Source organism: Anser cygnoides, chromosome Z, assembly GCF_040182565.1.
Source record: "Anser cygnoides isolate HZ-2024a breed goose chromosome Z, Taihu_goose_T2T_genome, whole genome shotgun sequence".
Taxonomy (NCBI): domain Eukaryota; kingdom Metazoa; phylum Chordata; class Aves; order Anseriformes; family Anatidae; genus Anser; species Anser cygnoides.
Genome location: NC_089912.1, coordinates 42987535 through 42997947, shown reverse-complemented (window position 1 = coordinate 42997947; position 10413 = coordinate 42987535). Strand labels below are relative to the sequence as shown.

The 10413-nt window shown below is 42.2% G+C and overlaps 1 long non-coding RNA gene across 1 annotated transcript; it reads right to left on the bottom strand.

Moving 5' to 3' along the window:
• LOC136789072 (uncharacterized) lies at nucleotides 1-3945 on the bottom strand. The gene is made up of 4 exons (XR_010827845.1): nucleotides 2785-3945; nucleotides 1323-1407; nucleotides 800-881; nucleotides 1-169 (listed from the first exon to the last, which is right to left on the bottom strand). It is a non-coding gene; the product is annotated as an uncharacterized lncRNA (long non-coding RNA).
• Between the last annotated feature and the right edge of the window lie 6468 nt (nucleotides 3946-10413).

Genomic DNA, 10413 nt, shown 5'->3' with positions numbered 1-10413 from the left:
GTGGGAAATTATTCAACCACTGTTCTGTATTCTCTGTAATATGTAGGCATGGTGTTCATGACTGGAGTATTGCAAGGCTTAATTAATTATGCTTGAGATCCTCTGATGAAGGAGGCTCTAAAAAGTACTATTACCTGAATGAATATTTTGACTGCAGTCTTGCAATCCTCTGGAAAGCAAAATGTTATAGCAAAATATTATTATCGATAATTGGAGTTGGTGAAAGATGACAATTCAATTTCATTATAACACTCAAGCTTTTGAAGTTTGTTTCTGTTCCACACTAGAGTAAAACCAAAACTTTGAAAACATTTTTTTCACAAGTAAAACTGCATTGAAATACCCATTTCTGGATAAAATATCCAGGTTTTCAATTTCATTCTCTTTGACCTGAAATAACCCTCTGACCTGGGATACTATAAAACCTTCCACCCTCAAAACTCAGTAAAACTAAGGTAGTTTTTTTTTTATATGTTTCAGCTTGGACAAACAGTTATTTTAATGAAAATGTGTTACTGATCAATGGTTAAAGGAAAGACTATTCTACTTTTGATGTACCTGCACACTTAAAGAAGCTTTTATATAAGGTGATCTCATTATGGCTTCCATATCCATTTTTAATTTTTGCTGAAAGCAGCTGCACCAACAATAAATCATACTGAGGATGTCATAATGTTCCTATTCTATGCAATAATGAATTCAAAAGTTGAAAGTCTATTAGGATAGGTATGTCTTTTGTAACTGTTAAATTAGTTTATTGTACCTTACAATCACTTTTTACCGCATATGTGAAACTTACTTGTGTGGACTTTAACGCCTGCAGTATGTTATTTTTCCTGGCACTGGAGAACCAAACAGTGAGCAAGTGAACAGGTTCCACTCTGACTCATAAATCAACACGGGCAACCAAAGTTCTCATTTCAGTTGCAGTGTAGATTGGATTTTCCCTTCTCTTCCCTTCCCTTCCCTTCCCTTCCCTTCCCTTCCCTTCCCTTCCCTTCCCTTCCCTTCCCTTCCCTTCCCTTCCCTTCCCTTCCCTTCCCTTCCCTTCCCTTCCCTTCCCTTCCCTTCCCTTCCCTTCCCTTCCCTTCCCTTCCCTTCCCTTCCCTTCCCTTCCCTTCCCTTCCCTTCCCTTCCCTTCCCTTCCCTTCCCTTCCCTTCCCTTTTTCAGTTTTTCATTAATTCAGTTTTTTCATTAATTTCAATATAATATGCTTGAAACTAATGGGAAATATTTTCTATAGCAGAGCTGTGTTATATTGTGTTCCCTCAAAGTTCAGGAAAATCAAGCACTTGCTATGATCATCTATTGTTCAGTATACCAAAGAATTTCCACTCAGAAGTGACTACAGACATGGTTCTGTGCCTGTGTACCACGTCTGCATATTCTTCATCTGGCACCCAAACCTGAAAATGAATTAAGGATTAGCTGGAGACTCAAGCTTACATGGGCTGGCAAGTGAACAGCAGCCATGTTCTTCCAGTCCCCCCCACTGGTCTCACATGCAGAAGTGTAGGACAGCCTGTCAGATCTACATCCCCCTAGGAGGCCCTGAAAAAGCAGGACTCAGAAAGGACTGTGTTTTGCATGCTCTCTCATATGCAGAGGATAAGGTAATGAGCATGTTCATGAATCTGTCCTTTGGAAATTAATTTTCCAAATAATTAAGGAGAATTATTTTTCTGATAAAAGTTCTATGGATTTTTTTTTTTGTGAGCTATTCCTGTACTCAAGTGAAGATAAATAATGCTGCTGGTGGCCAAGCAACAGAAGTTTCTGATAGGTCTTTGACAAAGAATTCAGATACTGATTAAATTTATTAGTCCTTCAAGGTGTTGTTGTGCTTTTCTTTACCAATATGCACCCAGTAGAAATCCAATGACTAATCACAGCTGCTGTTGCCTTGTGGGAGGGATGCTGCCTGGAATATTTAAAGTATTTTTTTAAATCCATTTTTACCCTCTGTTGTTCATAATCTGTTCTTTTACTGAGATTTGTCATTCAATTTCAAAATAGAGAAGAGGAACAGTATGATATTTCCATTTAAAAATTCACAAAATCTCATCTAGTTTGTGTGGTGAAATTTTGATAAATGTAGGCAACAAATGTTGAAGAATTCAGAATATGCATTTAAAGCTATTGTTGTCTTATTAGGAATTCTTAATTCAGTGATTAGATCACTTAGTTTCTAGAGCTGTGAAAATGCTTCATTGCCCTTAGGGGGAAGTATGAACCTTGAGTAACTACCGTAGAATCACAGAATCATAAAATATTCCGACTTGGAAGAGACCCACAAGGATCACTGAGTCCATCTACTGTCTCCACACAGGACCACTCAAAAACCAGACCCTGTGTCTGAGAGCACAGTCCAAACACTTCTTTAACTCTGGCAGGCTCGGTGCTGTGACCACTGCCCTGGGGAGCCTGTCCCAGTGCCCGACCCCGCTCTGGGTGCAGAAACTTTCCCTAGCACCCAGCCTGACCCTCCCTGTCCCAGCTCCATGCCGTTCCCTCGGGTCCTGTCGCTGTCCCCAGAGAGCAGAGCTCAGCGCCTGCCCCTCCGCTCCCCTCGTGAGGGAGCTGCAGGCCGCCATGAGGCCTCCCCTCGGCCTGCTCTGCTCTGGGCTGAACAAACCAAGGGACCTCAGCTGCACCTCATATGTCTTCCCCTCTAGACCCTTCACCATCTTTGTAGCCCTCCTTTGGACACTCTGTAATAGTTTTATGTCCTTCTCATATTGCGTTACCCAAATCTGCACACAGTACAAAAGGTGAAGCCGCACCAGAGCAGAGCAGGACAATCCCTTCCCTCGACCAGCTGGCAGTGCTGTGCCTGATGCACCCCAGGGTACAGCTGGCCCTTTTGGCTGCCAGGGCACGCTGCTGGCTCATGTTCAACTGGTCACTGACCAGAACCCCAGATTCCTTTCTGTAGGGCAGCTCTCCAGCCCCTTGTCCCCCCAGTCTGTACAAATACCCAGGGTTGCTCTTTCCCATGTGCAGAATCCAGCACTAGCTCTTGCTAAACTTTGTATTTTTGGCAATTGCCCAGCTCTGTAATTTGTCCAGATCTCTCTGCAAGGCCTCTCTACCCTCAATGAAGTCAACAGCTCCTCCCAATTTAGTGTCATCTGCAAACTTACTCAGAACACCTTCAAGTCCTACCTCCAAGTAATTTATGAAAAGATTGAAGAGAACTGGCCCTAATACTGAGTCCTGGGGAGCTAACTAGTGACTGGCCACCAGCCTGATGTGACCCCATTTATTATAACCCTTTGAGCCTGATCCATCAGGCAATTTTCATCCATTATATTATGCATTTATCTAGCTATATGCTGGACATTTTGTGATACACTGTGAGAAACAGTGTTGAAAGTTTTAGTGAAACGCAAAAAGATTACATCAACTGGCTTCTTTTGGTCAACAAGATGGGTGACCTTGTCATAAAAGGAAGTAAAGTTCGTTAAGAAGGACCTTCCCCTTATGTACTCGTGTTGGCTATGACCAATGAAGTCATTGTCCTTCAGGTGTGTTTTAGTAACTCCCAGAATAATTTTCTCCATAATTTTACCAGGCACTTAAGTGAGACTGGCCTTGTAATTACCATGGTCTTCTTTCTTTCCCTTCTTCGGGGGTTGGCTGGGAGTTTATCATTACAGCAATAACAGTGCTTTAACTCAGGGCACCTGGGGTCCCAGAGCCCTTCATCAGTGTTGAAGACAGAGGCGAAGAAGACATCAAATGTCTCTGCTTTGTCTGTGTCCCTGTTTGTGAGATGACCATCCTCATCAATGTTTTCTCTGGTCCTCCTTTTGCTGTTAATATATATTAAAAAAAAAAAAAAAAAAAAAAAAAAAAAAAACACCACCACCACCACCAAAAAACTTTTCATTTTCCCCCACAGTACTGGCCAGCTTCAACTCTAATTGAGCTTTGGCTACACAAATTTTCTCCCTGCTAAGGCTAACAGCATCTCTGTAGTCTTCCATGTAGCCCAACCTCGCTTCCAGTGGCTATACACTTCCTTTTTCCACCTACGTTCTGCAAGATCCGTGCTCACACAGGTTGACCTTCTGTGTATTTTTGAATTGCCTGTTCCTGTGCTTTTAAGAGACATACTATAATGTACAGTGCCATGAAACAGAGAACTGGAGATACCAGAGATACCCAGGGAATTTTTTTTTAGGCTTTTCATAGGGTAGGTTTTTGAATTTTAGGTTCAATGTTTATCAGTTTTCAGAATTTGCTGGCACAGAAATCAGCCAGCCCTCAGCAAACACAAGCAACCATGGCATTGGGTGTTGGGCTTCAGACTGGGTGTTGGGAGTGGTGGTAAGTACTAGAGGTTAGCTGGCAGGGAGGAAAGCTGAAGTAGTCAGAAGATGATTGTGTGAGTCTCCAGGCAAATCATTACAACAAATAAGGCCTAATATGAATCACAGAATTATAGAAGGGTTTGGGTTGGAAGGAACCTTAAACACTGTCTAATTCCAACCCCCCAGCCATGGGCAGGGATACCTCCCACTAGGCCAGGTTGCTCAAAGCCCCATCCAACCTGGCCTTGAACATTTCTGCAGGTACCTTAATGGAGGCTGTAGTGAGGTGGGGGTTGGTGTATTCTACCATGTGCCTGGTGACAGGACAGGGGGGAATGGACTAAAGTTGCACCAGGGGAGGTTTAGGTTGGATGTTAGGAAGAACTTCTTTATGGAAAGGGTTGTTAGGCATTGGAATAGGCTGCCCAGGGAGGTGGTTGAGTCACCATCCCTGGAGGTCTTTACAAGAAGTTTAGATGTAGAGCTTAGTGACATGGTTTAGTGGAGGATTTGTTACTGTTAGGTCAGAGGTTGGACTGGGTGATCTTGGAGGTCTCTTCCAACCTAGATGATTCTGTGATTCTGTGTGATTCTGTGATTTCCAAGGATAGGGCATCCACAACTCTTCTGGGCAACCTGTTCCAGTGCCTCACCAATCTCAGAATTTATTTTGAATATTTAATCCAAGTCTACCTGTTTTTCATTTGAAACCATTACTCCTTGCTTTATCACTATACTCCCTGATGAGGAGTCACTCTCCTGCTTTCTTGTAGGTATTTGTAGGTATCCCTTTTAGGTACTGGAAGACCACTGGCTCCTTGAAGCCTTCTCTTCTCCAGGCTGAACAGCCCCAGCTCCTTCAGCCTGTCTTCATAGGAGAGGTGCTCCAGCGCTTTGATCATCTTCATAGCCCTCTTCTGGCCTCATTCTAATATGTTTATGTCCTTATTTTGCTGGGAACCCCAGAGCTGAATGCAGTACTCCAGATGAGAACTCACAAGAGTGGACTAGAGGAGGAGATTCACCTCCCTCAGCCTGCTGGTCATGCTTCTTTTAATGCAGCCCAGATTATTGTTGGCTTTCTAGGCTGCAAGCACACATTGCCAGCTCATGTCAAGCTTCTCATCAACCAACACCCCAAGTCCTTCTCCTCAGAGCTGCTCACAGTACAATTTCATCCAGCCTGTACTCATGTACCCACTTCTCAAGCCTGTCCAGGTCCCTCTGGATGGCATCCTTTCCCTCCAGCATGTTGATCACACCACACAGCTTGGTGTCACTTGCAAACTTGCTGAGGGCACATTCAATCCCACTGTCCATGTCACCAATATAGATGTTAAACAGTACCTCTCCCAATACTGATCCCCGAGGAACAACACTTGTTACTGATCTCCACTTGGACATTGAGCCGCTGACTACATCTTTTTGAGTGTAACCATCCAGCCAATTCCTTACCCACTGAGTGGTCCATCTGTCAAATCCATGTTTCTCCAATTTAGAGACAAAGATATCATGTGGGATATCCATATGGCATCAGAATCTTCCAGTATGGTGTCATTCTCAGCATGGGGTTAGGTATGTAGACTGTAGGTGCAAAACATTTACCACAGGTAACACCTGGATGCTGTGAGAAGATCCCTTAGTAACTGGCAGCATGATGCCTTACAGGAAAAGACTATTCTTCCCACGCCATCTGTTAGCAGATAGTACTGGAAATACTGGATATACTTCATCAACAGATAAATTCCATATTACCATGAGCAGGATGACCAGATGCAGAATGGCTTTTATCTTCAATGCATCTGACCAGCTGAGAAGCAGCTCATTTTTTGTAAAATATTTTATGTTTTGGAACTGAATGTCCCCTGCTTTGAAGTTTTGACAGCTTACTTGAGCTATAGAGGGTCAAATACACCAGAGACCTTGACTCAGGCATTTCTCCAGAGGGAGGAGGCAGCTCCCCAGGCTGGGGGTTTGGAGGCCATTCCAGGACTGCGGCAGGTGGTGTGTTTGCCTGCAGGAAGGGAGTGCTGGCCAAGGAGCTGAGCTGCCAACAGAAGGAGCTGAGAGAGCAGACTGCTCAGCATCAGAAAAGAAAGAAAGAAACAAACATACATGCATACAGATAAAATTGGTGATATCTTCACAGAGACTCTGCAGAGAACAAAGACTGAACCCCTAACTGCCCCAAAGGAGAGGCAGCTAGAGACTGGCTGACACGGGGATGAACAGAGACCCCTGTGATGGGGACAGGCTGGAAGTTTGTGTCTTTTGGCAAGAAGACAGCTGCTGCTCCACCTGCAGATCTGCAGTTGCATAGCAAACTATGCTAGCAGGAGAGGGGCAAAAAACCCTGTCTGGAGAAGCATCAGAACTGGGTGATCCCCAGTCCTGCAGAAGCAACAGGAGGTATCAGCAGGTGACAGAGAGTGACTCCAGAAGTCCTCATATGCTGATCCGACTTGCTGCCTAGGGAGTTTTACTGCTTGTTGTGGGCTTGGATCTGGGATGCTGTGGGGAGACTGCTGAGGCTTGCTCAGTGCTTGAAATGTTCCTCCCTGCTGCTTGTCCCAATGGGCACCAGTAATATGGCCAAGGCTTACCTTGACCATATAAATGATTGCCTGTCTCTGGAGGTGGTAGCTGAGGGCATGAGACACGAGGCTGAGTTTCATCTACACTACTGGTGAAGGGCAAAGGATCGGAGGGGAGTTGATTGATTTTGCAGGTCAATGCCTCATTGCACAGCTGGTGTCATGGAGAAGAACTTGATATTTGTCCCCACAGAACCCACTTTGTGAATTGAGGACAGCTGGGAAGAGATGTGATCCAGCCAGAAAATGGGGCAAAAGCATCTTTTTCAACAGGCTGGTCAATCTTACGAGGAGAGATTTAAACTGGTAATGATGGGGACAGGAAGCGTTGGTGCACGGTAAAAGGAGGAGATGTTGGATGTGGCAGAAAGCAATAAAGGCAGGGTGGCAAGTTCGGAAAGGGTAAAACAAGGTGAAGGGCCATGCATCTCAAGTATGTAAACACATATGCATGCAGCCTTAGAGACAAGTAGGAGGGACTTGACCTTCATGTGCAGTCACAGAACTATGGCATTACTGAAATTGCTCAGAGGAGGTGGCAAAGCTCACATATCTGGAGTGCTGTGATGGACAGACAAAGCCCTTCATGAGGCACAGGCAGGGAAGAGAAGAGGGGAGATGCCATCTACATGAAGGAGGAGTCGTGGGACAGATGACAGGCAGGGTAGAGTTTGTGGGCCAGGTTCAGGAGAGAGCCCAGTAAAGCTGACAGCAGAGTGGCAGCGAGTTACAGACTGCCTGGTCCAGGTAAGGAACATGGTCCAGAGGAGAATGAGAAAGGTAAAAGGTAAAAACTTGTGGGTCAAGATAAAGATGGTTTACTAGATAAAGCAAATCTATATGAACCAGTGAAGCAAAACAAGCATTCACTGCTTTTCCCAGCGTGAAATTCCCTGACTGGATAAAGGCCTCAGCAATCTTATACGATGCCAAACCCAGCCCTGCTTTGAGCAGGAGGTTGGACTTTGTCCCTTCCAACATAGATTATCCTATGCTCTTAAAAACATAAAACTGCATCACTCCGCTCCTCCCCAATGGACCAACACCACTCTGTTCAATATCTGTTCTCCTTTTCCCTTTACATTTACTTGCAGTTCTGACAAGACATTGCTTTAATAAGCAGGAAAAAGCCAAACCATTTGTGAGCTTTGTATCTTCTAATGCATCTCTTTTTGTTATGGGGGTTGCTCAGATGCCTGAAAGTAATTCCATTTACAGAGAGATACTGGACTGGAATTCTAGCGTATGTGTAGCAGACTTTTTGTTGTTAAGTGCTTTGCTTGCACAAGGATATTACAGAACTGTTATGAAAAAGGAAATATATTAACATTTATAATTTGATTACCATGCCCTTTTTGAGGAGCAAATCTTTTGAATGTCATTGTGAGGAGAAAATCTTTTGAAGTCACGATAAGAAAAGAATTTTAAAAACTAGGACCTTAATGGATATACTTCTATTGAAAAGGGGGAGTGTAGCTACAATAGATGAAATGTTAGTGCACACAATAGTAAAGTATTTCCTTCTATAGGAGCATGCTGTTTACATAATCAAGAAAAGATGTACTTTTCAACAATTTACTTGGTACTTGAAAGGCAAGGATTGCTATGGCAACACTGAAACAAACAAGAAGGAATTGCGAACAGATGAATCACAACGCTATATGCAAGACAAAGAGTCAAATGTTTTCCAAATTGAGCTAGCTTTAAATTATAGCAAACATTTTAATGAGTCTTTTCTTAATTGCTTTATACTGTATGATAGGCAAGGAAATTAAGTAGAAGGAGGAGTGATGCTTCCTATACAGCGTTTCAGCAAAATGTATTTTAAGGACAATAGTATCGAACTACTACATCCCAATTTACACACACACACACACACATCCACACACCATTTACTAGAATGAAGATTCTGAATTATCTTCCAGTGCAACTGGTTTATATATATTGTCTAATCTGTTCCCTTATCAGTGACTAAAATTTTTTATTCTGACTAAAATATTTCTTAAACACAAATAAGTACCAGTGATAATCATAACAATGCTCTGTAAATCTTACGGCCTTTCTAAACATATATATATATATATTTTTTTTTTTTTCTAAAGCTAAATATGTCACATACCAAAACACACCATGTCACTATCTTAGTAGTGAATAACAGAACTTCATCTGCAAGTTGTAAGTAACACTTGACAATTTTTTTTGCTGCTCAAAGTAGAGGTGGATAAGATCCATTTATTTCTGCTGGATTTTGTTTTGTTTTTGTTTTACTTTGTTTGTTTGTTTGTTTTTGCCAACTGATGTAGGTGAGATGGGGATGCTATTGTAACCAGCAAACACTTTTTATTTCACAGTCTTATTGCCAGAGAAGGTGGATAAGGTTTGGGACTTGAAACTGAAAGTCCTCAGTTCTGATCACAGTTCTGTCATTAATCTGATGATATTCTGCATTTCAGCTTCCTCCTTCATTAAATGAAGATCTGAGTATCTGTTCATGTCATTAATACAAGGATATTGAGACTCTGGGACTGGAAGTGCTACATGTAATGTATCTAAGGTAGAGAAGATGCCTTCAGTTAAGCTTTGAGCCTTTTCTCTAACAGTTATAAAATCCAATTCTTCTGTCCATGTTAGCATCAGATTAAAAATAAATTGTTGGAAATCAAACATGTCTTACTTGTGGCACTGTAACAGTTATACAGCTGAACTTGAGTTTTGTTTTAAATGTCCTGGACTCAGACAAACAGATGTGCTAACATGTAGTTGTACTTGTTTTATGTAGTCTGCCTGCTAGAGAGCAGATCAATACAGTGTTACGGAGGACAGAAAATTTAGGCTTCTGAATATCTCCTTAAATGAATGGAGTATCCTCAACTTGCTTCAACAGAAGTAGGTAATGCTTACGACATAGCAAGCCTGTTAGTAAGTAGAATGACAATCTTTCAAGCCTCATTGAAAGGAGAATTTGGGGGGAAAAAAAATGGAATGAGAAGCACATTAGTATAAAATGTTGGGAGTATAAGATTTGTCTTAGAACTGGATATACCCTGAAGGATACACTTGAGATGAAAAAAAAAAAAAACGTGACAAGGTTGGTGACAAATCATAAAGAAGTTCTTGATCCCAGCTGAAAAAAGTAAAAAGCATTGTGACTCAGAAGAAAACAAATCTCACTGTATAATATAAGCACCAAAAGAAAATAAGAATGAAAGAAACTAGCAAACAATGCAAGCAATGCTAATAGATGGTGAAAAAGCAGAGATCTCTCAGGGGTAGTAAATGCTCTAAATGGAAACACTTGCTTTGAGAAGACACTTAAAAAATACATGTGTAATAAGGTGGAAGAGTCATCCATTGATGATCAGAAGATTGACAAGAAAAGGCTGGTCTCCACTTTTGTCAGTGAAAAAAAAAAAACCACTTTTTTTTTTTTTCTTCCTCCTGCTGGGTGTATTTCGGTTTTGTGCAGTAACACCAATGTTACACCAGCAGCACCTTCAAAACA